This window comes from Pistacia vera, unplaced genomic scaffold (genome assembly GCF_008641045.1).
Source record: "Pistacia vera cultivar Batoury unplaced genomic scaffold, PisVer_v2 Contig190, whole genome shotgun sequence".
NCBI classification, from domain to species: Eukaryota; Viridiplantae; Streptophyta; class Magnoliopsida; order Sapindales; family Anacardiaceae; genus Pistacia; species Pistacia vera.
Window position 1 is genome coordinate 1,851,425 of NW_022195991.1, and position 26,121 is coordinate 1,877,545.

Sequence of the window (26,121 nt, forward strand, 5' to 3'; positions counted from 1 at the left end):
TGATCAGTTTAGATCTTCATTGATTATCTTCCACAGGAAGGTAATATCCTCATAATATATGTATGTTGGCTACTTGTAATATGAGAAATAAAATGGAATGCAGCTATGAATTATCACCAACAGTAATATCCTCATAATATATGTATGTTGGCTACTTGTAATATGAGAAATAAAATGGAATGCAGCTATGAATTATCACCAACAGTAACATGTCAATATGTAATGGATGATCTCCTGCATATATCGGATTAATTGCTCTCTCTTTTATCTTCCGTCTCCAATCAGTGTTCTCTATCTATGGGCCTAAGAACAAACTTTCGGCCTGTTTTTTGCTGGGCCAATGCGTGCAGTTTCTAATTGAGCTAAGTTGACAGTCTGGAATAATGTTATGGGTATTGGGCTTAAGGTTTATTGCCACTTAAAATAGACCTCCAAACAGCTATGGAAACTTATCTTCACTAATAATATTTCATGACACTAATTAATCTCATTTTACATAATTTCAACTATTCGTTCATAGTATTATTTGCATGTAATCAGAAACTTATCTTCAAGTGGAGTGACTGGGCCAAGCGCCAGTTCAGTCTCACATTTACACAAATATCTAGAAGTATCCAAATCACTAATTATCTTATCAAGTTCTAAAAGTTTATATCGATGAACTCATTTTACAAGCAATTTGATTTAACATTAAATTTCCATCACAATCTCATGGACTTACCAAATAATAGTTTGACAGGACATCGGTCTGATTTTCTATCGGCTCAATTGCCACCTTAAAGGTCCTGTAAGCAATGTTTTTATACTTGGAACAGGCCTGACTTGGTCAAGGGGTTGATCATTGTGTCGAGCGATCCGACCGCAGTGTCAGACTAGTAATGTCAGTATGACGTAATAAAATTTTAAAACTCTAATAATTAATAAATTTCTAAAATAAATCCATCAAAATAACACTGTAACATAAATAAAATAAATCTGAAATCGAAATCCAAAGAATAATTAAAATTTTATTATGCCATGCTGGCGTTACTGGTCCGATCGACAATTTAGCACTGTTCTACCAGTTTAACACTATTTCAATCTGATGCAACTATTATAACAAGGTTTAGGATGTACCCGGACCGGATAAAAGTTCGGTTCCCAATAGCTGGTTCCATCTGGGTTTTAAAACAATGTCAATAAGTTAATTGAAACAAAACCAAATGCACAAACTACTCGTAAAGTTTATAATTTTTATGCCTTTACAAAAACTTAGAAGGAAACATCTAGTGATGGCAATCGGGACGGGTGGAGGTAGGGATGATCATCCCCATGCGCATCCCCATCCTTAAAAGAGGTTTTGATCCCCATCCCTGATTTGACCAATATGGGGACGGGGATCCCTGAATGGGGATATGAATCCTTGCAAGGACCTGATTCCCAAGTATAAATAAATTATTTTTTTTAATGATATTCTATGACAACCGATTTCAATAGTAATTTTTGTAATATTTTAGTTTTGAAAGTGAAAAAGATGAAATTCAACACTTTAAAATCTACACTAAGATTAACAAAATATATATAACAAGTAAAAATGAAATCAAATTCATATAGAAAAAAATATAATTTCAATATAATTAAATGAAATATAAATACCAATTATTATAATAAAGACTTGATCTCCCTAATTTAATTTACAAAATTGAGTTTTCGTTTTCTGTGGTTACTTTATTTTATGTTTTTAGAACATTCCTTAAACATTTTTTAATTAAATGAATTAATCCCCAACCCTCTCTAAAGTCAATTCGAAGATGAGTTTTCATCTCCATCCTCACCCCATCCCCAAAATTTTAGTTTAAATTCCCTCCTCAAATGAGAGGGAGACAAGTGGGAACCTATCCCCACAAGGACAATTTCCATCCCTAGAAACAACCTAACATGTTCAATTGCGGTTGAACTTTGGTCAAATAATGGTTCATCGTCATTAAAGTATTATATTCTTGAAAGCGTAAATGACATATTCCCACTCAAGGTTTGACAAAATCCTAAGTTGGTACCCCTAGTTACATTTATTCCAAATTCCCACCCTTAACATAACACTGTAAGCAATTTTTTGGGTATAGAGGGTGCAATTACCATAATGACCTTAACCCTAAATTAATAAATTATGTTTTACCCCTAAATTAGTAGAATTATAAAACTTACCATTTTATTTTCAAATTATCTTAATAACACCCTCGGTCACTGCACAATTTGGGTTGTTTCTGACGATGTCAAACCCCCTAGTCACCTCCATCACCTTCCTCATAGTCCATCGTCCAAAACCCCTATGGTTCCTGACTCATTGGCCCCTCCACTTGCCGATGTTGTTAGGCTTAGGGTTTTGCTGTTCTTCGCCAAATTTTAATCGATTCTGGCGGTGAAAATCCAATTGGACACCACCACTGCAACCAAAATCTCCAACTCTATAAAACCGTTATGTCCCCAACAACCATTTAGTCGCTGTTCTCTGGCCAAGAGTTCGTGTTAATCGGCCGTTTTTTGGTGAAGTGGTGGACGGAAAACGGTGAGCTGTCGTGGTTGGGAAGGTTAGAGGTTTTGTAGGGGAGGATGCGAGGAGTCAAATGGTGGTGGTGGTTGGGGTTGTCACCATTTAAAACGGCTAGAAACAGCCAAAAAACAGTGGCATGTCACGGTTTCCATGGCTAGCGATTGGTGAGTGATGGGGGGCTGTGAAGGGAAAGGTTTTGTAGAAGGGAGGATGGGGGTTCAAATGGTGGTGCCAATGGTGAATTTGGGTGGAAGAATCACCAAAAAAAGGGCAAAAAAAGTCGGGGACGTTGTCTGCTAACATGCGCTAGAGAACTGTTAGAGGCCATCTACTAACGTTCACCGCCCATGCAAAATGACCAATGTATCTCTTCACCGTTACATCAAACACTTCTTCGTCACTTTAAGGGTGGGAATCTGATATAAATATAACCAAGGGTACCAACTTGGGATTTCATCAAACCTTGGGTGGGAATATGTCGTTTACTCTTCTTTTAATTAAAACTATTAACCTAATTTACAATAATACCACTAGATGCCACATCATTATACAACCAATCAATGTATTTTCTTATAAGTATTTTCTCTTATCAATCTTTTATCACACGTAGTGTGAAATTCCTTGACTATGCATTTCATGCGACAAATATTGTATTTTGTGTGAAGTATGAAGAAGAGATAATTGAACGAAAATGGAGACACATATGAGAAGTGTTATATGCTAAGGGTATTACTTAGGTCTAGTGTATCGAAAAATTATTCGAAAATCGAAAAGTTTTAAGCTTTTTGTTATTGACTTGAGAGTCAAATTCCTTTTTCATGTTAACATGGGCCACCTTGCCAGCAAGTATTTTCGCTGAGACAAATTCATCAAATTCGTGGAAAAATTAGTTAACTTAATCTATTTAGAGATATTGATATTAGAGATGGGCATAATATGCTTCTTTATGGTGATCATGGCCAAAGGCTCTGCTTCGACCCACCTAGTGAAATAATCCACTGCAACCACCGCATACTTCACACCCCATTTACCAGCTGGCAAGCAACCACCACATACTTCACACCCCATTTACGAGCTGGCAGGGGCCCAATGAGATCAATTTCCCATATAGAGAATGGCCAAGGACTGGTCATTATTGTTAGCTGGTGAGAAGGAGCTCGCGGGATGTTTGCGAACCCTTGGCACTTATTACACTTTTTCACAAAGTTGAAGGTATCTTCGTGAAGCAAGGGCCAATAATATCTCTAACAAATAATTTTATTAGTGAAAGATTGTGCGGCAGTGTGATTACCATACATCCCTTCATATATCTCTCTCATGATATAGTCTGCTTCATCGTCGATTACACATTAGAGGAGTGGGGCTCTAAACCCTTGCTTTTATAGCTAATCCTCAATAAGTGTGTAATGAGCAGCTTTAGTTCACATGAGTCTTGCCTCAGTCTTGTTGTTGGGCAAAATCCCATTTTGGAGATACTGAACAATCGGTGTCATCCAAGAAATAGATTCGGTTGTAGCCACGACATGATCAGGTGAGTTGATGCTGGGAACCTCGATATATCGAACCAGAATACTGTCTAGAGCATAAGAATCCAGTGATGAGGCTATCTTTGCCAAAGCATCTGCGATAGAGTTACTATCTCTCGAGATTTGCTTGAACGTATAACGTTTGAAGGTCTTGAGCATGATCTTAGCTTTCTTCAAATAACTGATCATGTTCTCTTTTTTAGCTTGATATTCTCTCAAAATTTGATTGACAACCAGTTGGGAGTCTCTATTAATATTGATCATATATGACCCCATTTCTCTTGCTAGTTGTAGACCAGCAAATAGCACCTTATACTCAACTTCATTATTCGTAGCTTTGAACCTAAACCTAAGGACTCCATAAATGCGAGTCCCTTCAGGACTAATGAGAAGAAGGCCAGCTCCGATTCTTCTTCTATTCGAAGACCTATCAACATATAGACTCCAAGTTGACAAGTTTCGAATAGTTTCCTGGACAACTTCACTGGCTAGCTGTTAGGATTCCCGATCTGGCTGATGCGAGAACTCAGAAATAAAATTAGCAATAGCCTGCCCTTTGATTGCTATTTTTGGTCTGTAATGTAGATCGAATTAACTTGGTTCCATAGCCTACTTAAATAACTTACCCGAAGCCTTTGGCTTTTGAAGAACTTTTCTGAGTAGGTAGCTAGTTAATACATGGATGGTGTGAGCATGTAAATAAGGTCGTAGCTTCTTAGACGCAATCAGTAGGGCAAAAACTAATCGTTCCATCTTTGGATACTGTGTCTCGGTGTCCAGTAGTCGCTTGCTCGTATAATGTACTAGCCACTGAATTCTACCTTCTTCCTAGATGAGAGCTGCATTGACTGAATTTTACGTGTCAAACAGGTAGAGAAATAATATTTCCTTGGGAAATGGCTTCAATAGAAAATGAGGCTTTCCGAGATGCTCTTTTATACTCTGAAAGGCTTGCTCAGATTTTGAAGTCCATTCAAACCTCTTGTTGACCCTAAGTATATTAAAGAACGGCAACCAATAATCTGTCGCTCTTGATACGAAGCGACTGAGAGCCTTTATCCTCTCATTTAAGCTTTAAACCTGCTTTTGGTTGGCGAGACTCTTTATATCTAAGAGAGCTTGGATCTTTTTGGGGTTGACTTCAATTCTCCGACGGTTAACCATATACCCTAGGAACTTTCGTAATGATACTTTAAATGAACACTTAAGAGGATTAAGTTTCATTCTATATCTCTAGAGTATGCCGAACATCTCTACGAGATTAGCTATGTCATCTGAAGCGACACGTGACTTGATCAGCATGTCATTGACATAGACTTCCATTGACTTCCCGATCAACTCGAAAAACATACAGTTAACCAAACGCTGATAGGTTACCCTAGTGTTTTTTAGACCAAAAGGCATGACTTTATAACAGTACAATCCTCGATTCATAATGAACGAGGTATGCTCCTTGTCGGACATGTATATCAGGAGGCATCCATAAAACTTAACAACTCATGCCCAAAAGTTGCATCAATGAGCTGATCGATTTTGGTCAAAGGGAAATTATCATTCGGACAACTTTGTTGAGATCGGTAAAATCAACACAAGTTTGCCATTTTCCATTGTGTTTCTTCACCAAAACAGGATTGGTGACCTAACTCGGGTAATGAGACACCCGAATGAACCCGATTGAGAGAAGCTTATGCACCTCAACCTTAAGAGCAGCATAACGCTCTAGGTCCAAGGTTCTCCTTTTCTAACGAACTAGCCTAATCTCACTGTTGATGTTGAGTGCGTGGCATATTATGTTCGAGCTGATTCCGACCATGTCAGCATGAGTCCATGCAAAAACATCAATATTCTGTCTAAGGAAACTCGTCAGATCTGCAGCGAGCTGAGGGCTGAGATTACTTTCGATTCTCAATACACGGGTTGGCTCACTCTGGTTGATCGGTACCTCAGATAGAGTCTCAACAGGCCCATTGTGGAAATACTCCTCTTAAACCCGAGGATCTAAACTATCTTACACTAGACCTGATTGTGGTTTGATCTTGCCAATCGCCATAGCCTGTTAGAGGGAATGCCGATTGGCTTCCCTTTCTTTTTGCATGCTATCTGCATTGCTCTTACATAATAGTCACGAGATTCACTTGGAGACCCACCTTAACTTTACCGTACCCTATTGGTGTTGGACTATAAAACCATATATGAGGACAGAGGTAGGCTTTAGATTTGCCCCGTAAAATTGCATTTCCTCGAATGCTTGCTGAAATAGGATATTCACAGCACTACCATTATCCACCAACATCTTGTGAATTTCGCACCAACTTATTTCAGGCGCGACAATGAAGACATCCTCATGGGGGTGATGAAATCGTATCGCGTCTTTTTCTGAGAGGGTAATCTCTTCCTCTCTACGCACTTTTGCAGGTCATGACACCGTGCACATTACACTCACAAGGTCATGACAAGCTTCTTGAACATACTTCTCTTGAGCACTTCAAGAATTCCCCGCAAGGTACGACCCTCTAAATATTGTTTCGATGAGATGAAAGCCCTTGTGACCACGACGCTTCTTCCTCTGGTCCCTTTGATCCTTCTCCCGAGTGGCAGTTGGACCATCAACATACTCTTTGAAGTGCCTCTTTTTAATGAGATCCTCAATCACTAGCTTAAGAGCCCAGTGTTCATTGGTATGGTACCCATTATCCCAATGATAACGGCAATATTTCTTACTATTCCTTGCTTAAAGGGGATTATTCATGGGCATCGGCTCTCCGAGCAGATTAACTTCTTTTGATTTATCTAGAATAGCTGATATCGATGCATTCAACGGAGTATACTAATTCTTATTGCGATCGCGACGAGGAACCTGGGCATAAGATTTTCTAGGCTCAAACCACTACTTCTTTCTTGTCATCAGCCTATTTGCGATCAGGCTTTCTACTACCTCCCAATGGTTTTCTTCCCTCCGACTAGGAGCACTAGTCGAAGGACTGAGGTCATGGCGATTTAAGGCAGCCACTGAATTTTCAATCTTGAGATACTTCTAAGTAAGGTTGTAGAAGCGGGTGAGGAAAATATCATCCCCAGATTGCAACTTCTTCCACAGATCGGTTTGCGGGCGAACTCCCATAATAATAAGAGTCTGAATTGACTATTCAAACGTATTAGCCACCTTATGTAGCTCTCTGTGAAACCTATCGATATAAGATTGGAAGGACTCATTCCTCTCTTACCGTGTGTTGCTCAGATAGCTCAACGACATTGAGAACTTCCTGTTAGCTTGGAAGTGTCTCAAAAATAACAAACTCATCTACTGCCACAAATTAATAAATCCTAGTGGAAGCAATTTAAACCAACAATTGGTGTGGGTAGTTAGAGTCACTGCTAAGCAGTGACATTTATTTAAGTTAGAAACTTGGTGAAGTTCCATGAGGTCGTTAAACTAATAGAGATGATCATACGGATCAAAATTCCCATTAAATGCTCGCATGTCGAGCATTCTGAATCTTGACAGGAGAGGAACAATCAATACTATTGGAGAAAAGGGAGACACCTCAGTGACCTGCCCTCGCTTATTCTGTTGAGCTCTAATTTGATCCAAAACTTGCTGTAACTCCTCAATCTGAGGAAACGGAGCTACCTAAGGACCACTTTTCGCAACGTGGATTCGACCCTCACTATTATGATTGAGGAAAGACCGCATGTCGGACTCTTCCTCACCTAGGCTGGATCCTCTGGCATACCTTGATACATGCTAGCTGTAGCCATGTGAAGGCATGGAATGGCTAGGGGAGCTATCTCGACCTCCATGGTGGTCATAACTGACCCACAGATGGTGGGCATTTCCCTCGCAGTGATGGTCAGAACCATCACGCTGGCGATAATAGGAATCTCCTTGTCTTGCACTCTTGTGGGGGTACCCATGCGATGTGGCATGGGACTGCTCATAATGCGACATACTGCCAAGTCGCAAAGCCACAGGTATTCTACTTGCTTCACGATCGATATTCACTGGTCCTTTAGAGCCCTTTGGCCCATTATCGGCTACCTGCTTCCCCTTATCTTTACGCAATATAATGTGCATGGCATGGGCTTACGCCCGTTTTCATGCTTTAGCACGACCTACATGCATCTTCGGTGGCGGCACCGCTTTATTAAAATTGGGTTGTATGACCTGATCCAAAAAATCTAACCTTTAGTTGACTGTTTAGAGAGTATTGTTGAACCCATCCATGTTATTCCTCACAGTTGGGTCGAGCTATGAGCTCAAGGAATATCCGCCACGATACTCTATGGAATTGGAGGTACTTTAGGAGAAGCATTATCCTACGCTTGGGGGATCTCCTTGTTGCTGGTGCTAGCTCGCTCGGCTTCAAGACCACGAGCCAATTGTTTGTGAATAGAACTTGTTGATCAGAGATTCTTGATGAAGAGCAGATACTAAATCAGAGCCCTCCTTCTAGTGTCAAACCATTGATGCTTGATTTTGACACTAATGCTTGATTTTGACACTAATGACTCGCACGTGCAAAATGCTAACTTGCTCTTAGAAGTTACACGTGAATGATTGTAGATGCAAAGACTAAATAATAAATGAAAGATGATTTTTAAAGTGATTCGGATGCTTAAGGAGAGTTCTACATCTACTGTTATCCTATATATGAGAAATTACAAGAGGTCGTGTATAGTGAACAATGAGTAGAGGTACAATGATTGATTATTTAGACAAAATATCAAGTCAGTCTCTTTCTCATAGGTTATCTTTGCTCTGAGAATGTAGATTACAATCAGAATGATGGTTTTTTGTATATCAAAATCCCGAAAATGAGAGGGAGAGTCCTCTATTTATAGTAGAGAAAATCAAGGTAAAGATTACAAATCTGCAAGTGGATAGGTGTCGTGCAAGTCATTCCTTGCCTCCCATTGGCTGATAACTTAGGATATATCCCCAAGTTGCATGGGGCTTGGACAAATGTGCAGCTCCCATTCACTCATAGAAAAAACTCGAATCTGCCAAGTTGGTGACAGCCGTATTCTCTCTGTCTTAGGGTGACATGGCAGCTCCTAGATGATGCAAAACCTTCCTGAACTCTGATTGGAGCTAGCTAATGTACGCTTACATTAGCCCTAATTTTTTAGGCATAACATGATATTATGAAATTTGGGTTTGTAATATTACTTGTTTAAACTTCTAGGTCTAACTACACTAACAATAAACCTAAAAGTTTTTCAGAATAAATGCTGAGCTCAGTTAAGTAATATAATAATTGTGGTGGTCCTCAGTTAATTCAATAATTAAGTTTGTAACTAAATAAACTAATATGTGCCGAACTCAAAATGTAGGATTAGAGTATCTGCATAGTGCTTGTAAGCCACCCATAGTCCATAGAGATGTTAAATCCACAAATATTTTGTTGAATGAAAATTTCCAAGCCAAATTATCTGATTTTGGCCTTTCCAGGATATTTCCAATTGAAGGTGGAACTCATGTCTCAACCACAGTTGCTGGAACTGCTGGCTACATTGACCCTGAGTAAGTACATTTTTATTGGATAAGTGTTAATTGGCATGAAAGAAATTTTTGGTCTTAAATATTAATTTATTGGAAATTAGCAAAACTGAATTCATGTATGCTTGCTCTGCAGGCATTATATATCAGACAGGTTGATTGAAAAAAGTGATGTGTATAGCTTTAGAGTGGTTCTGTTAGAGTTAATGACATGCAAACTTGTGATTAAGAGATCCCAAGAGGGAACTCACATCAGTCAATCGGTGAGTTTCATGCTTGCAAAGGCGAATATTAAAAACATAGTCGATCCAAGACTATAGGGTGACTTCGACATTAACTCTGTCCGAAAAGCTATAGAAATAGCAAAGGCTTGTATATCTCCAATTGCCACCAAAAGGCCAACCATGACTAAAGTAGTGATCAAATTGAATGAGTGTTTGGCAATGGAGATAGCTCATAAAAAGGTGGACAATGACATTGAATCAAAAGATTCTATTGAATTGAACAATTCAGATCACCATGTTGAATCATATCTCATAACAAGGTAGCACTGCTTTCTCAATATATGTCTTGCTTTAGTACTATTTATGTATAGTGTGGCCCGATTAGACCTTCTTTTGACTTCAGTTTTATATTTCGTGCTTTGAGAAGAAAACAACTATGCTTCTATTGTAGTTAATGTACAAATCCTTAATTGTATTATAACAGCAAATATACTATGGATCCTATGTAAGTATGTCAGGAAATCATCATTTCATCATCAATATAAGATTAATTGGAGTCTGTAGTGTTGGAAATTAGAAACTGTAAGCTGATAATTATTGGAAACTAGTCAGAATTAGTTATAACTTTTTGGGAGACTAAATAATCAATCATCTCAGAGTTAGGCAACTTTAAATATTCTGCTGAAATCTGAAAATTGAATACTAAGCAGATGGCAAATATGTATTTCACACAATGTTCAGGTCCACTTCACTTCTCAAAGTTTTAGCTCTTCTGCTATCACCAACGGTAACATCTCCATTTCCAATCAGCATTCTCTACTATGGGCCCCTGAACAAAAATTCGTCCAGTTTGTCGCTGGGCCAATGGGTGTTATAATCCCATCAAAGTGATCTTTATCCCCTATTGTTAAATACACTTTTTTTATATTAAAAAAAAAAAAACAAATCTCTCTATAAATCCTAGTTAATAATGAAAATAACCCTCCTTAATAAGGTTTAATTAGGGTTTTATTTGCAGTTATTTTCCCCCAATTTCAAATTTAACTAGGGTTTTTAATTAAACCACTTTTCCCCAATTTCAAAACCCACATCATTCAGTTTATAAGTTTATGATTCACATCACTCCATCAGTGCAGTCCCTTGCACTGTTAGTTTTACCTAGTTCGAACTCCATCTTGATATAAATATTTGTATTTTGTAAATCCTGACAAAGGAAGAATAGGTCAAAGGTAAATCATTGAATCAGTCACCCTTATGATAGAAGTCTTTTCAAGATATACTTAATGTCATAGCCAAAGTCAATGAATCAACCCTTACGATAGAAGTCCTTCTCTAGACACTTAATGCCCAAGGATCAGGTTGGTGATTGAATTTTCTTCTCATAGATAGGCTAATGTCCTTGTCTGTTGTCCCCAACCTGCTCACTTTCAGTGATGCTAGGCTTACCGACACAGAACCGATTTGACATACTGACTGTGAGTTAATTTTTGAGATTTGGTTTGTTGGGTAGTGAGTCGGTATATAAAAATCGGTATTTGGGTCGGTAAATATAGTATTACTAGCTCACTTTTATGTATCCAAGATAATACAATTAAATTTATATACTATGAAAATTCCAAATGGTACTAAAATTTAGTTGGAATGAATAAATATTATATATTATATTATTTCACATGGTATCAATTGTTTTGTATTTTGTAGTTCAATTGGTAACTAAAATGGAATCTTTGAAAAAAGTTAAATTGGGCCGGTATTACAATGTAGGATTTGAAAATTAATAAAAATTTCCCCTATGTTTATATTTATAAACAACCCTATAATAAAATATAAAAATTAAAAAAATACCCTCAATATACCATTAAATACAGACAACAGGTCACCACCGTCGGAGGATGACCAGATATTTTTATTTTCTAAAAAAAATATTTAAAGGTATTTAATTAGATTATAAATTTAAAGATTAAAATAATTAAAAAATATAAAATAATATTTTAAAAATAATAATATTGAATAATTAATTATTGGGATATTATAATAGTATCCCAATACCGTATCAAACGAATTATTTATTTCCATCAGTGCCGTCCCTTTCGTTGTTAGTTGACCAGTTCGAACTCCATTGATATAAATATTGTGGTTGTCCACATCACCTCCTTTAACATCAAAGAATTGGTCATATTTAAAAAACCTGACAAAGGATGAGCAAGTCAAAGTAAATCAACCTTACGATAGAGTCTTTCCGATATATTTAATGTCATAGCAAAGTCAATGAATCAACCTTTAATAGAAGTCTTTCCCTAAATACTTAATGCCCAGGGACCAGGACGGTTGGCCATTAATTTTCCTTCTCATGATAGGCTAATGTCCTTGTCTGTTGTCTCCACCTGTTCGAAAAAGTGACTGTGGACCTTTGGTTGTATAAAGTCGTGGGCTTTAAAACATCACACCTTTTAAGGTTTAATGTAAGGCGTTAGGCTAGAAGGTTTAAATAAGTGATATCACAAGCCCAAATGTTATAATAAGTAATAACTAACCGTTGTTAAAACAAAAGAATTTACCTTTTTTGTATATATGATAGTACAATTGACCATGAGTAACAAAAAGACAAAGTAACAAATAGTTTATAAATACAACTATCTATTTTGTTTAACATTTTTTTTTTTTCTTGATTTTAAAATTTAAATCTTTTATATATTTATTTTTAATTTTATATTATTTAAAAAAAAAATCTCTGATTTTACACTATTATTTAATTTTATTAGAAAAAACATATTTTTGGATTCTTTATACATTTATTTAATTAATGTTTGTATATTTTATTTATGATTATGACTTCCAGTAGCCACTTTCTTAGATACTAATGGAAAAAATAACTAATATTCCTATAATATATATCACCTTTATAATTTGATTATTACACACGAAAGAAACGATTTGGCAATGGAGATGCTAAAGAAGTCGATCATGTGCTTTGCATTTATATTTACAGCTGCATATAAGTCCTGGCTCACGCCTGAATCAATCAATTTAATTATATTGTCATTCATATACGTACTCAATTTCTCTTTGTTCTTATATTTCCCAGCAAGCTTTAGTAGTATTAGCATAGATTATGGTCAGGAAATTTTGGCCAATATTACATCTCTGTTTAGCAATTGAGATGGCTCGTAAGAAGTAAGCAATAGATTGAATCAGAAAAGTCTATTGAAATGATCAGTTTAGATCTTCATTGATTATTCCACAGGAAGGTAATATCCTCATAATAATGTATGTTGGCTACTTGTAATATGAGAAATAAAATGGAATGCAGCTATGAATTCACCCAACAGTAATATCCATATTATGTATGTGGCTACTTGTAATATGAGAAATAAAATGGAATGCAGCTATGAATTATCACCAACAGTAACATGTCAATATGTAATGGATGATCTCCTGCATATATCGGATTAATTGCTCTCTCTTTATCTTCCGTCTCCAATCAGTGTTCTCTATCTATGGGCCTAAGAACAAACTTTCGGCTGTTTTTTGCTGGGCCAATGCGTGCAGTTTCTAATTGAGCTAAGTTGACAGTCTGGAATAATGTTAGGGTATTGGGCTTAAGGTATTGCCACTTAAATAGACTCCAACAGCTATGGAAACTTATCTTCACTAATAATATTTCATGACACTAATAATCTCATTTTACATAATTTCAACTATTCGTTCATAGTATTATTTGCATGTAATCAGAAACCTATCTTCAGTGGAGTGACTGGGGCCGAGCGCCAGTTCAGTCTCACATTACACAAATATCTAGAAGATCCAAATCACTAATTATCTATCAAGTTCAAAAGTTTATCGATGCTCATTTTACAGCAATTTGATTTAACATTAAATTTCCTCACAATCTCATGGACTTACCAAATAATAGTTTGACAGGACATCGGTCTGATTTTCTATCGGCTCAATTGCCACCTTAAAGGTCTGTAAGCAAGTTTTTATACTTGGAACAGGCCTGACTTGGTCAAGGGGTTGATCATGTGTCGAGCGATCCGACGCAGTGTCAGACTAGTAATGTCAGTATGACGTAATAAAATTTTAAAACTCTAATAATAATAAATTTCTAAAATAAATCCATCAAAAAACATGTAACATAAATAAAATAAATCTGAATCGAAATCCAAGAATAATTAAAATTTATTATGCCATGCTGGCGTTACTGGTCCGATCGACAATTTAGCACTGTTCTACCAGTTTAACACTATTTCAATCTGATGCAACTATTATAACAAGGTTTAGGATGTACCGGACGGATAAAAGTTCGGTTCCCAATAGCTGGTTCCATCGGGTTTTAAAACAATGTCAATAAGTTAATTGAAACAAAACCAAATGCACAAACTACTCGTAAAGTTTATAATTTTTAGCCTTTACAAAAACTTAGAAGGAAACATCTAGTGATGGCAATCGGGACGGGTGGAGGTAGGGATGATCATCCCCATGCGCATCCCCATCCTTAAAAGAGGTTTTGATCCCCCTGATTTGACCAATATGGGGACGGGGATCCCTGAAAGGGGATATGAATCCTTGAAGGACCTGATTCCCAAGTATAAATAAATTATTTTTTTTAATGTATTCTATGACAACCGATTTCAATAGTAATTTTGTTTTAATATTTAGTTTTGAAAGTGAAAAAGATGAATCAAAAACTTAATCTACACTAAGATTAACAAAATATATATAACAAGTAAAAATGAAATCAAATTCATATAGAAAAAATATAATTTCAATATAATTAAATGAAATATAAATACCAATTATTATAATAAGACTTGAATCCCTAATTAATTTACAAAATCGAGTTTTCATTTTGTGTGGTACTTTTTTTTTATGTTTTTAGAACATTCCTTAAACATTTTTTAATTAATGAATTAATTCCCATCCTCTCTAAAGTCAATCGAAGATGAGTTTCATCTCCATCCTGCCCCATCCCCAAAATTTTAGTTTAAATTCCCTCCTCAAATGAGAGGGAGACAAGGGACCTATCCCCCCAAGGACAATTTCCATCCCTAGAACAACCTAACAGTTCAATTGCGGTTGAACTTTGGTCAATAATGGTTCATCGTCATTAAAGTATATATTCTTGCAAGCGTAAATGACATATTCCCACTCAAGGTTTGACAAAATCCTAAGTTGGTACCCATAGTATATTTATTCCAAATTTCCACCCTAACATAACAGTAAGCAATTTTTGGGTATAGAGGGTGCATTACCATAATGACCTTAACCCTAAATATAAATTATAGTTTTACCCCTAAATTAGTAGAATCATAAACTTACCATTTTATTTTCAAATTATCTTAATAACACCCTCGGTCACTGCACCATTTGGGTTGTTTCTGACGATGTCAACCCCCTAGTCACCTCCATCACCTTCTCATATAGTCCATCGTCCAAAACCTCTCTGGTTCCGACTCATTGGCCCTCCAACTTGCCGATGTTGTTAGGCTTAGGGTTTTGCTGTTCTTCGCCAAATTTTAATCGATTCTGGCGGTGAAAATCCAATGGACACCACCACTGCAACCAAAATCTCCAACTCTATAAAACCGTTATGTCCCCAACAACCATTTAGTCGCTGTTCTCTGGCCAAGAGTTCGTGTTAATCGCCGTTTTTTGGTGAAGTGGTGGATGGAAAACGGTGAGCTGTCTGTGGTTGGAGTTAGAGGTTTTGTAGGGGAGGATGCGAGGAGTCAAATGGTGGTGGGTGGTGGGGTTGTCACCATCAAAACGGCTGGAAACTGCCAAAAACAGTCGCATGTTGCGGTTCCATGGCAGCGATTGGTGAGTGATGGGGGCGTGAAGGGAAAGGTTTGTAGAAGGGGGATGGGGGTTCAAATGGTGGTGCCAATGGTGAATTTGGTGGAAGAATCACCCAAAAAAGGGCAAAAAAAGTCGGGGACGTTGTCTGCTAACATGCGCTAGAGAACTGTTAGAGGCCATCTACTAACGTTCACCGCCCATGCAAAATGACCAATGTATCTCTTCACCGTTAACAAAACTCTTCGTCACTTTAAGGGTGGGAATCTGATATAAATATAACCAGGGTACCAACTTGGGATTTCATCAAACCTTGGGTGGGGATATGTGTTACTCTTTTTATTAAAAACTATAACTAATTACAATAATACCACTAGATGCCACATCATTATACAACCAATCAATGTATTTTCTTATGAGTATTTTCTCTTATTAATCTTTATCACACGTAGTGTGAAATTCCTGACTATGATTTCATGCGACAAATATGTATTTTGTGTGAAGTATGAAGAAGAGATATTGAACGAAAATGGAGACACATATGAGAAGTGTTATATGCTAAGGGTAACTTAGGTCTAGTGTATTGAAAAATTATTCAAAAACGAAAAGTTTTAAGCTTTTTGTTATTGACTTGAGAGGCATTCCTTTTGTGTTAACATGGGCCACCTTGCCAGCAGATTTTCGCTGAGACAAATTCATCAAATCGTGGAAAAATTAGTTAACTAATCTATTTAGAGATATGATATTAGAGATGGGCATAATATGCTTTTTATGGTGATCATGGCCAAAGGCTCTGCTTCGACCACCTAGTGAAATATCCACTGCAACCACCGCATACTTCACACCCCCATTACAGCCTGGCAAGCAACCACCACATACTTCACACCCCATTTACGAGTGGCAGGGGCCAATGAGATCAATTTCCCATATAGAGAATGGCCAAGGACTGGTCATTATGTTAGCTGGTGAGAAGGAGCTCGCGGGATGTTTGCGAACCCTTGGCACTTATTACATTTTTCACAAAGTGAAGGTATCTTCGTGAAGCAAGGGCCATAATATCTCTAACAAATAATTTTATTAGTGAAGGAAGATGTGCTGGCAGTGTGATTACCATACATCCCTTCATATATCTCTCTATTATAGTCTGCTTCATCGTCGATTACACTTAGAGGATGGGGCTCTAAACCCTTGCTTTTATAGCTAATCTCAATAAGTGGTAATGAGCAGCTTTAGTTCACTGAGTCTTGCCTCAGTCGTTGTTGGGCAAAATCCCATTTTGGAGATACTGAAAATCGGTGTCATCCAAGAAATAGATTCGGTTGTAGCCACGACATGATCAGGTGAGTTGATGCTGGAACCTCGATATATCGAACCAGAATACGTCTAGAGCAAAGAATCTAGCGATGGGTATCTTTGCCAAAGCATCTGCGATAGAGTTACTATCTCTCGAGATTTGCTTGAACGTATAACGTTTGAAGGTTTGAGCATGATCTTAGCTTTCTTCAAATAACTGATCATGTTCTCTCTTTAGCTTGATTATCTCCCAAAATTGATTGAAACCAGTTGAGAGTTCTATTAATATTGATCAATATGACCCCATTTCTCTTGCTAGTTGTAGACCAGCAAATAGCACCTTATACTCAACTTCATTATTCGTAGCTTTAACCTAAACTAAGGACTCCATAAATGCAAGTCCTTTCAAGACTAATGAGAAGAAGGCCAGCTCCGATTCTTTTCTATTCGAGACCTCATCAACATATAGACTCCAAGTTGACAAGTTTCGAATAGTTTCCTGGACAACTTCACTGGCTAGCTGTTAGGATTCCGATCTGGCTGATGCGAGAACTCCGAATAAAATTAGCAATAGCTGCCTTGATTGCTATTTTGGTCTGTAATGTAGATCGAATTAACTTGGTTACAGCCTATTAATAACTTACCGAAGCCTTTGGCTTTGAAGAACTGTCTGAGTGGGTAGCTAGTTAATACATGGGATGTGTGTGAGCATGTAAATAAGGTGTAGCTTTTAGACGCAATCAGTAGGGCAAAACTAACGTCTTCCATCTTTGGATACTGTGTCTCGGTGTCCGTAGTCGCTTGCTCGATAATGTACTAGCCACTGAATTCTACCTTCTTCCTAGATGAGAGCTGCATTGACTGAATTTTACGTGTCAAACAGGTAGAGAAATATATTTCCTTGGGAAATGGCTTCAATAGAAATGAGCTTTTCCGAGATGCTTTTTATACTTGGAAGGCTTGCTCAGATTCTGAAGTCCATTCAAACCTCTTGTTGACCCTAGTATATTAAAGAACGGCAACCAATAATCTGTCGCTCTTGATACGAAGCGACTGAGAGCCTTTATCCTCTCATTTAAGCTTTAAACTGCTTTTGGTTGGCGAGACTTTTATATCTAAGAGAGCTTGGATCTTTTGGGGTTGACTTCAATCTCCGACGGTTAACCATATACCCTAGGAACTTTCCTAAGGATACTTGAATGAACACTAAGAGGATTAAGTTTCATTCTATATCTCTAGAGTATGCCGAACATCTCTACGAGATTAGCTATGTCATCTGAAGCGACACGTGACTTGATCAGCATGTCATTGACATAGACTTCCATTGACTTCCGATCTATGAAAACATACAGTAACCAAACGCTGATAGGTTACCTAGTGTTTTTTGACCAAAAGGCATGACTTTATAACAGTACAATCCTCGATTCGTAATGAACGAGGTATGCTCCTTGTGCGACATGTATATCAGGAGGCATCCATAAAACTTAACAACTCATGCCCAAAAGTTGCATCAATGAGCTGATCGATTTGGTCAAAGGGAAATTATCCTTCGGACAACTTTGTTGAGATCGGTAAAAAACACAAGTTTGCCATTTGTCATTGTGTTTCTTCACCAAAACAGGATTGGTGACCTAACTCGGGTAATGAGACTCCCAAATGAACCCGATTGAAGAGAGCTTATGCACCTCAACCTAAGAGCAGTAACGCGTCTAGGTCCAAGGTTCTCCTTTTCTAACGAACAGCCTAATTCACTGTTGATGTTGAGGTGCGTGGCTATGTTCGAGCTGATTCCGACCATGTCGCATGAGTCCATGCAAAAACATCAATATTCTGTCTAAGAAACTCGTCAGATCTCGCAGAGCTGAGGGGATGAGTTACTTTCGATTCTCAATACACGGGTTGGCTCACTCTGGTTGATCGTACCTCAGATAGAGTCTCAACAGGCCCATTGTGGAAATACTCTCTTAAACCGAGGATCTAAACTATCTTACACTAGACTGATGTGGTTTGACTTGCCATGCCATAGCTGTTAGAGGGAATGCCGATTGGCTTCCCTTTCTTTTGCATGCTATCTGCATTGCTCTACATAATAGTCACGAGATTCACTTGGAGACCCACCTTAACTTTACCGTACCCTATTGGTGTTGGACTATAAAACCATATATGAGGACAGAGGTGGCTTAGATTTGCCCCGTAAAATTGCATTTCCTCGAATGCTTGCTGAAATAGGATATTCACAGCACTACCATTATCCACCAACATCTTGTGAATTTCGCACCAACTTATTTCAGGCGCGACAATGAAGACACCTCATGGGGTGATGAAATCGTATCGGCGTTTTTCTGAGAGGGTAATCTTCCTCTCTACGCACTTTGCAGGTCATGACACCGTGCACATTACACTAAGGTATGACAAGCTTTTTGAACATACTTCTCTTGAGCACTTCAAGAATTCCCCGCACAGGTACGACCCTCTAAATATTGTTTCGATGAGATAAAGCCCTTGTGACCACGACGCTTCTTCCTCTGGTCCCTTGATCCTTCTCCCGAGTGGCAGTTGGACCATCAACATACTCTTGAAGGTGCCTCTTTTTAATGAGATCCTCAATCACTAGCTTAAGAGCCCAGTGTTCATTGGTATGGTACCCATTATCCCAATGATAACGGCAATATTTCTTACTATTCCTTGCTTAAAGGGTTATTCATGGGCATCGGCTCTCCGAGCAGATTAACTTCTTTTGATTTACTAGAATAGCTGATATCGATGCATTCAACGGAGTATACTAATTCTTATTGCGATCGCGACGAGGAACCTGGGCATAAGATTTCTAGGCTCAAACCACTACTTCTTTCTTGCATCAGCCTATTTGCGATCAGCTTTCTACTACCCAATGGTTTCTTTCTCCGACTAGGAGCAACTAGTCGAAGGACTGAGGTCATGGCGATTTAAGGCAGCCACTGAATTTCAATCTTGAGATACTTCTAAGTAAGGTTGTAGAAGCGGGTGAGGAAAATATCCCAGATTGCAACTTCTCCACAGACGGTTTGCGGGCGAACTCCCATAATATAAAGATCTGAATTGACATTCAACGTATTAGCCACCTTATGTAGCTCTCTGTGAAACCTATCGATATAAGATTGGAAGGAATCATTCCTTCTTACTGTGTTGCTCAGATAGCTCAACGACATTGAGAACTTCCTGTTAGCTTGGAAGTGTCTCAAAAATAACAAAATCATCTACTGCCACAAATTAAAAATCCTAGGGAAGCAATTTAACCAACAATTGTGTGGGGTAGTGAGTCACTGCTAAGCAGTGACTTTATTTAAGTTAGAAACTTGGTGAAGTTCCATGAGGTCGTTAAACTAATAGAGATGACATACGGATCAAAATCCCATTAAATGCTCGCATGTCGAGCTTCTGAATCTTGACAGGAGAGGAACAATCAATACTATGGGAGAAAGGGAGACACCTCAGTGACCTCCTCGCTATTTTGTTGAGCTCTAATTTGATCCAAACTTGCTGTAACTCCTCATCTGAGGAAACGGAGCTACCTAAGGACCACTTTTCGCAACGTGGATTCGACCCTCACTATTATGATTGAGGAAAGACCGCATGTCGGACTTCCTCACCTAGGCTGGATCCTCTGGCATACCTTGATAACATGCTAGCTGTAGCCATGTGAAGGCATGGAATGGTAGGGGAGCTATCTCGACCCCTATGGTGGTCATAACTGACCGAGATGGGGGCATTTCCCTCGCAGTGATGGTCAGAACCATCACGCTGGCGAATAGGATCTCCTTGTCTTGCACTCTGTTGGGGTACCCATGCGATGTGGCAGGGACTGCTCATATGCGACATAATGCCAAGTCGCAAAGCCACAGGTATTCTACTTGCTTCACGATCGAATTCACTGGTCCTTTAGAGCCCTTGGGCCCATTATCGGCTACCTGCTTCCCCTTATCTTTACGCAATATAATGTGCATGGCATGGGCTTAGCCCGTTTTCATGCTTTAGCACGACCTAAGCATCTTCGTGGCGGCACCGCTTTATAAAATTGGGTTGTATGACCTGATCCAAAAATCTAACCTTTAGTTGACTGTTTAGAGAGTATGTTGAACCCATCCATGTTATTCCTCACAGTTGGGTCGAGCTATGAGCCAAGGAATATCCGCCACGATACTCTATGGAATTGGAGGTACTTTAGGAGAAGAATTACCTACGCTTGGGGGGATTTGTTGCTGGTGCTAGCTCGCTCTTCAAGACCACGAGCCAATTGTTGTGAATAGAACTGTGATCAGAGATTCTTGATGAAGAGCAGATACTAAATCAGAGCCCTCTTCTAGTGTCAAACCATTGATGCTTGATTGACACTAATGCTTGATTTTGACACTAATGACTCGCACGTGCAAAATGCTAACTTGCTCTTAGAAGTTACACGTGAATGATTGTAGATGCAAGACAAATAATAAATGAAAGGATATTTTAAAGTGATTCGGATGCTTAAGGAGAGTTCTACATCTAATGTTATCCTATATATGAGAAATTAAGAGGTCGTGTATAGGAACAATGAGTAGAGGTACATGATTGATATTTAGACAAAATATCAAGCCAGTCTCTTTCTTAAGTTATCTTTGCTTTGAGAATATGATTACAATCAGAATGATGGTTTTTTGTAATCAAAATCCCGAAAATGAGAGGGAGAGTCCTCTATTTATAGTAGAGAAAATCAAGGTAAAGATTACAAATCTGCAAGGGATAGGTGTCGTGCAAGTCATTCCTTGCTCCATTGGCTGATAACTTAGATATATCCCCAATAAATTAGAAACTTTAAGCTGATAATTATTGGAAACTAGTCAGAATTAGTTATAACCTTTTGGGAGACTAAATAATCAATCATCTCAGAGTTAGACAACTTCAAATATTCTGCTGAAATCTGAAAATTGAATACTAAGCAGATGGCAAATATGTATTTCACACAATGTTCAGGTCCACTCTACTCCTCAAAGTTTTAGCTCCACTTCACTTCTCAAAGTTTTAGCTCTTCTGCTATCACCAATAGTAACATCTCAATTTCCAATTAGCATTCTCTACTATGGGCCCGTGAACGAAAATTCGTCCAGTTTGTCGCCAAGTTTATAATCTGGACTAAGGTTATGGATATTGGGCTCAACGGTTATTGCCACGAGAAGTGACCTTTAATCCCATCAAAGTGATCTTTATCCCCTATTGTTAAATACACTTTTTTTATATTAAAAAAAAAATTCTCTATAAATCATAGTTAATAATGAAAATAGCCTTCCTTAATAGGTTTAATTAGGGTTTTATTTGCAGTTATTTTCCCCCAATTTTAAATTTAACTAGGGTTTTTAATTAAACCACTTTTTCCCAATACCAATTTTTTTCCAATTTCAAATTTGATACTTATTTTTCCCTTTTCAAATTCAGATTCATCATGTTGTGTGATTACTCTTTTCATAACTTTACTAATATATTTTCATCAAAAAAATAATTATTTGAATAAAAAAATGTTTCAATGATTTAAAAAATTTAGATTTAGGGTTTATGTAAGGATCAAAGGTTAAAAACTAAAACAAATATATAAAATAAAAACTGGATATAGAAATCATTATGTCATTAAGGTTAAATTTGTCAAAAATAAATACATTTAAAAGTAGGATATGTAGACCAATTTGATAGGGGCTAAAAATTACTTTCTATTGTCACAACTGCTCTCCTGCCGTGGGTAGTAGGCTTAAGGGTTATTATCACTTCAAATAATGCTTGTGTGAAGCTCAAAAGCTAATAGATGAAAATCAATTAACAAGAGAAACAACAAAACCCACATCATTCAGTTTATAAGTTTATGATTCACATCACTCCATCAGTGCCGTCCCTTTCACGGTTAGTTCGAACTCCATCTTGATATAAATATTTGTATTTTGTAAATCCTGACAAAGGAAGAATAGGCCAAAGTCACCCTTATGATAGAATTTTTTTCAAGATATACTTAATGTCATAGCCAAAGTCAATGAATCAACCCTTACCATAGAAGTCTTTCTGTAGACACTTAATGCCCAAGGATCAGGTTGGTGATTGAATTTTCTTCTCATAGATAGGCTAATGTCCTTGTCTGTTGTCCCCAACCTGCTCACTTTTATGTATCACAAGATAATACAATTAAATTTATATATTATGCAAATGCCCCATGAAAATTCCAAATGATACTAAAATTTAGTTGGAATGAATAAATATTATATATTATATTATTTCACATGGTATCAATTGTTTTGTATTTTGTAGTTCAATTGGTAACTAAAATGGAAAGCAGCTATGCTTCTATTGTAGTTAATTGTCTGATAACAGAGAATATACTCTTGAATCCTGTATATGTATGTCAAGAAATCATTATTTCATCATCAATTTTAGATTAATTGGAGGGTATGGTATTGGAAATTAGAAGCTCTCAGCTGATCACTAATGGAATCAGTCGGAATTCGTTATAACCTTTTGGTTTTAGGAGCTTAAATAAGAGCATCTCCGATATGAAGAGCATCTTTTATATAAATAAAAAATATCTTCATTAATTTTTAAATATAAAGAACATAATTTTTATTCAAATCTAATAGACTCTTTATAATAAAGAGTTTGAGTCATATAAAGAGTCATTTGGAGATGTTCTAATCAACCATATCAAAATTGGACGACTTCAAATATCTACTAAAATCTGAAAATAGAATACTGGACAGATGACAAATATATGTTTTACACAAATATGCAGGTCCAGTTTAAGCTTACATATTTTGTTTGTGATTCACATCACTAGGCCAGTGTCGTTCCTTTCACCTTGGTTACTAATAAAATGTCTTGATATATAATGAATCGATAGTACGTACTAAGACAATTTCAAAATGATATTAATCGGTATCTCAATTATTCACCAATAAGATTTATTAATGTGATAGTAATTTTTAGAACAAAGAAATTCTCAAATTCCGACTAATATTTTCTCTCTTTTAAGTGTTATATTATTCTCGACAAAGTACTCTATGTTGATTAAATAACACTTTAATCCAAAAAAAAAAAAAAATCATCTAGAAAATAAAGAATTCTTATTTACTTCATTCTTGAGATTATTTTGACTTGTACCTAAAGACACGTAAATCTGTAAATGGATAAGTCTTCATATTAAAATCAACAAGAATTTGATTAAACTAATTAAAATAAAGAAATCTTAGGCTCCGTTTGGTTCATCATTCTGATAGTTTTTAGACTAATATTTTGAAAAAAGTTAAATTGGGCCGGTATTACAATGTAGGATTTGAAAATTAATAAAAATTTCCCCTATGTTTATTTATTTATTAAACACCCCTATAATAAAATATTAAAAATTAACAAAAATACCCTCAATATACTCATTAAATACAGACAACAGGTCACCACCGTCGGAGGATGACCAGAATATTTTTATAATTTCTAAAAAAAATATTTAAAGGTATTTAATTAGATTAATAAATTTAAAAGATTTAAAATAAATTAAAAAATATAAAATAATATTTTAAAAATAATAATATTTGACTAATTAATTTTATTGGGATACTTATAATAGTATCCCCAATACCGTATCAAACGAATTATTTATTTCCATCAGTGCCGTCCCTTTCACTGTTAGTATGACCCAGTTCGAACTCCATCTTGATATAAATATTTGTGTGTTGTCCACATCACCTCCTTTAACATCAGAGAATTGGTCATATTTAGAAAATCCTGACGAAGGATGAGCAAGTCAAAGTAAATCACCCTTACGATAGAAGTCTTTTCCCGATATATTTAATGTCATAGCTAAAGTCAATGAATCAACCTTTACCATAGAAGTCTTTCCCTAAATACTTAATGCCCAGGGACCAGGACGGTTGGCCATTAATTTTCCTTCTCATTGATAGGCTAATGTCCTTGTCTGTTGTCTCCTACCTGTTCGAATAAGTGACCTGTGGACCTTTGGTTTGTATAAAGTCTGTGGGCTTTAAAACATTCACACCTTTTAAGGTTTAATGTAAGGCGTTAGGCTAGAAGGTTTAAATAAGTGATATCACAAGCCCAAATGTTATAATAAGTAATAACTAACCGTTGTTAAAAACAAAAGAATTTACCTTTTTTGTATATATGATAGTACAATTGACCATGAGTAACAAAAAGACAAAGTAACAAATAGTTTATAAAATACACCTATCTATTTTGTTTAACATTTTTTATTTTTTTTCTTGATTTTAAATTTAAATCTTTTTATATTATTATTTTTAACTTTTATAATATTTTAAAAAAAAAATCTCTGATTTATACACTTATTATTTTAATTTTATTAGATAAAAAAACATATTTTTGGATTCTTTATATTCATTATATTTAATTAATGTTTGTATATTTTATTTATGATTATGACTTCCAGTAGCCACTTTCTTAGACTACTAACTGGAAAAAATAACTAATATTCCTATAATATATTATTCACCTTTATAATTTGTATTATACACAGAAAGAAACTGATTTGGCAATGGAGATGCTAAAGAAGTCGATCATCTGTGCTTTGCATTTATATTTACAGCTGCTATAAAGTCCTGGCTCACGCCTAGAATCAATCAATTTTAATTATATTGTCATTCACTTATTACGTACTCAGATTTTCTCTTTGTTTATCTTTATATTTCCCAGCAAGCTTTAGTAGTATTAGCATAGATTATGGTCAGAAAATTTTGGCCAATATTACATCTCTGTTTAGCAATTGAGATGGCTCGTAAGAAGGTAAGCAATAGATTGAATCAGAAAAGTCTATTGAAATGATCAGTTTAGATCTTCATTGATTATCTTCCACAGGAAGGTAATATCCTCATAATATATGTATGTTGGCTACTTGTAATATGAGAAATAAAATGGAATGCAGCTATGAATTATCACCAACAGTAATATCCTCATAATATATGTATGTTGGCTACTTGTAATATGAGAAATAAAATGGAATGCAGCTATGAATTATCACCAACAGTAACATGTCAATATGTAATGGATGATCTCCTGCATATATCGGATTAATTGCTCTCTCTTTTATCTTCCGTCTCCAATCAGTGTTCTCTATCTATGGGCCTAAGAACAAACTTTCGGCCTGTTTTTTGCTGGGCCAATGCGTGCAGTTTCTAATTGAGCTAAGTTGACAGTCTGGAATAATGTTATGGGTATTGGGCTTAAGGTTTATTGCCACTT

The 26,121-nt window shown here is 36.6% G+C and overlaps 1 protein-coding gene across 1 annotated transcript in view; it reads right to left on the reverse strand.

Annotated features, from left to right (window-relative positions):
• The window catches only part of LOC116127338 (putative cysteine-rich receptor-like protein kinase 35), a gene marked incomplete at its 3' end in the record, with an annotated part of 55,048 nt that overhangs the window by 2,770 nt on the left and 26,157 nt on the right, over nt 1-26,121 (reverse strand). The window lies entirely within an intron of this gene.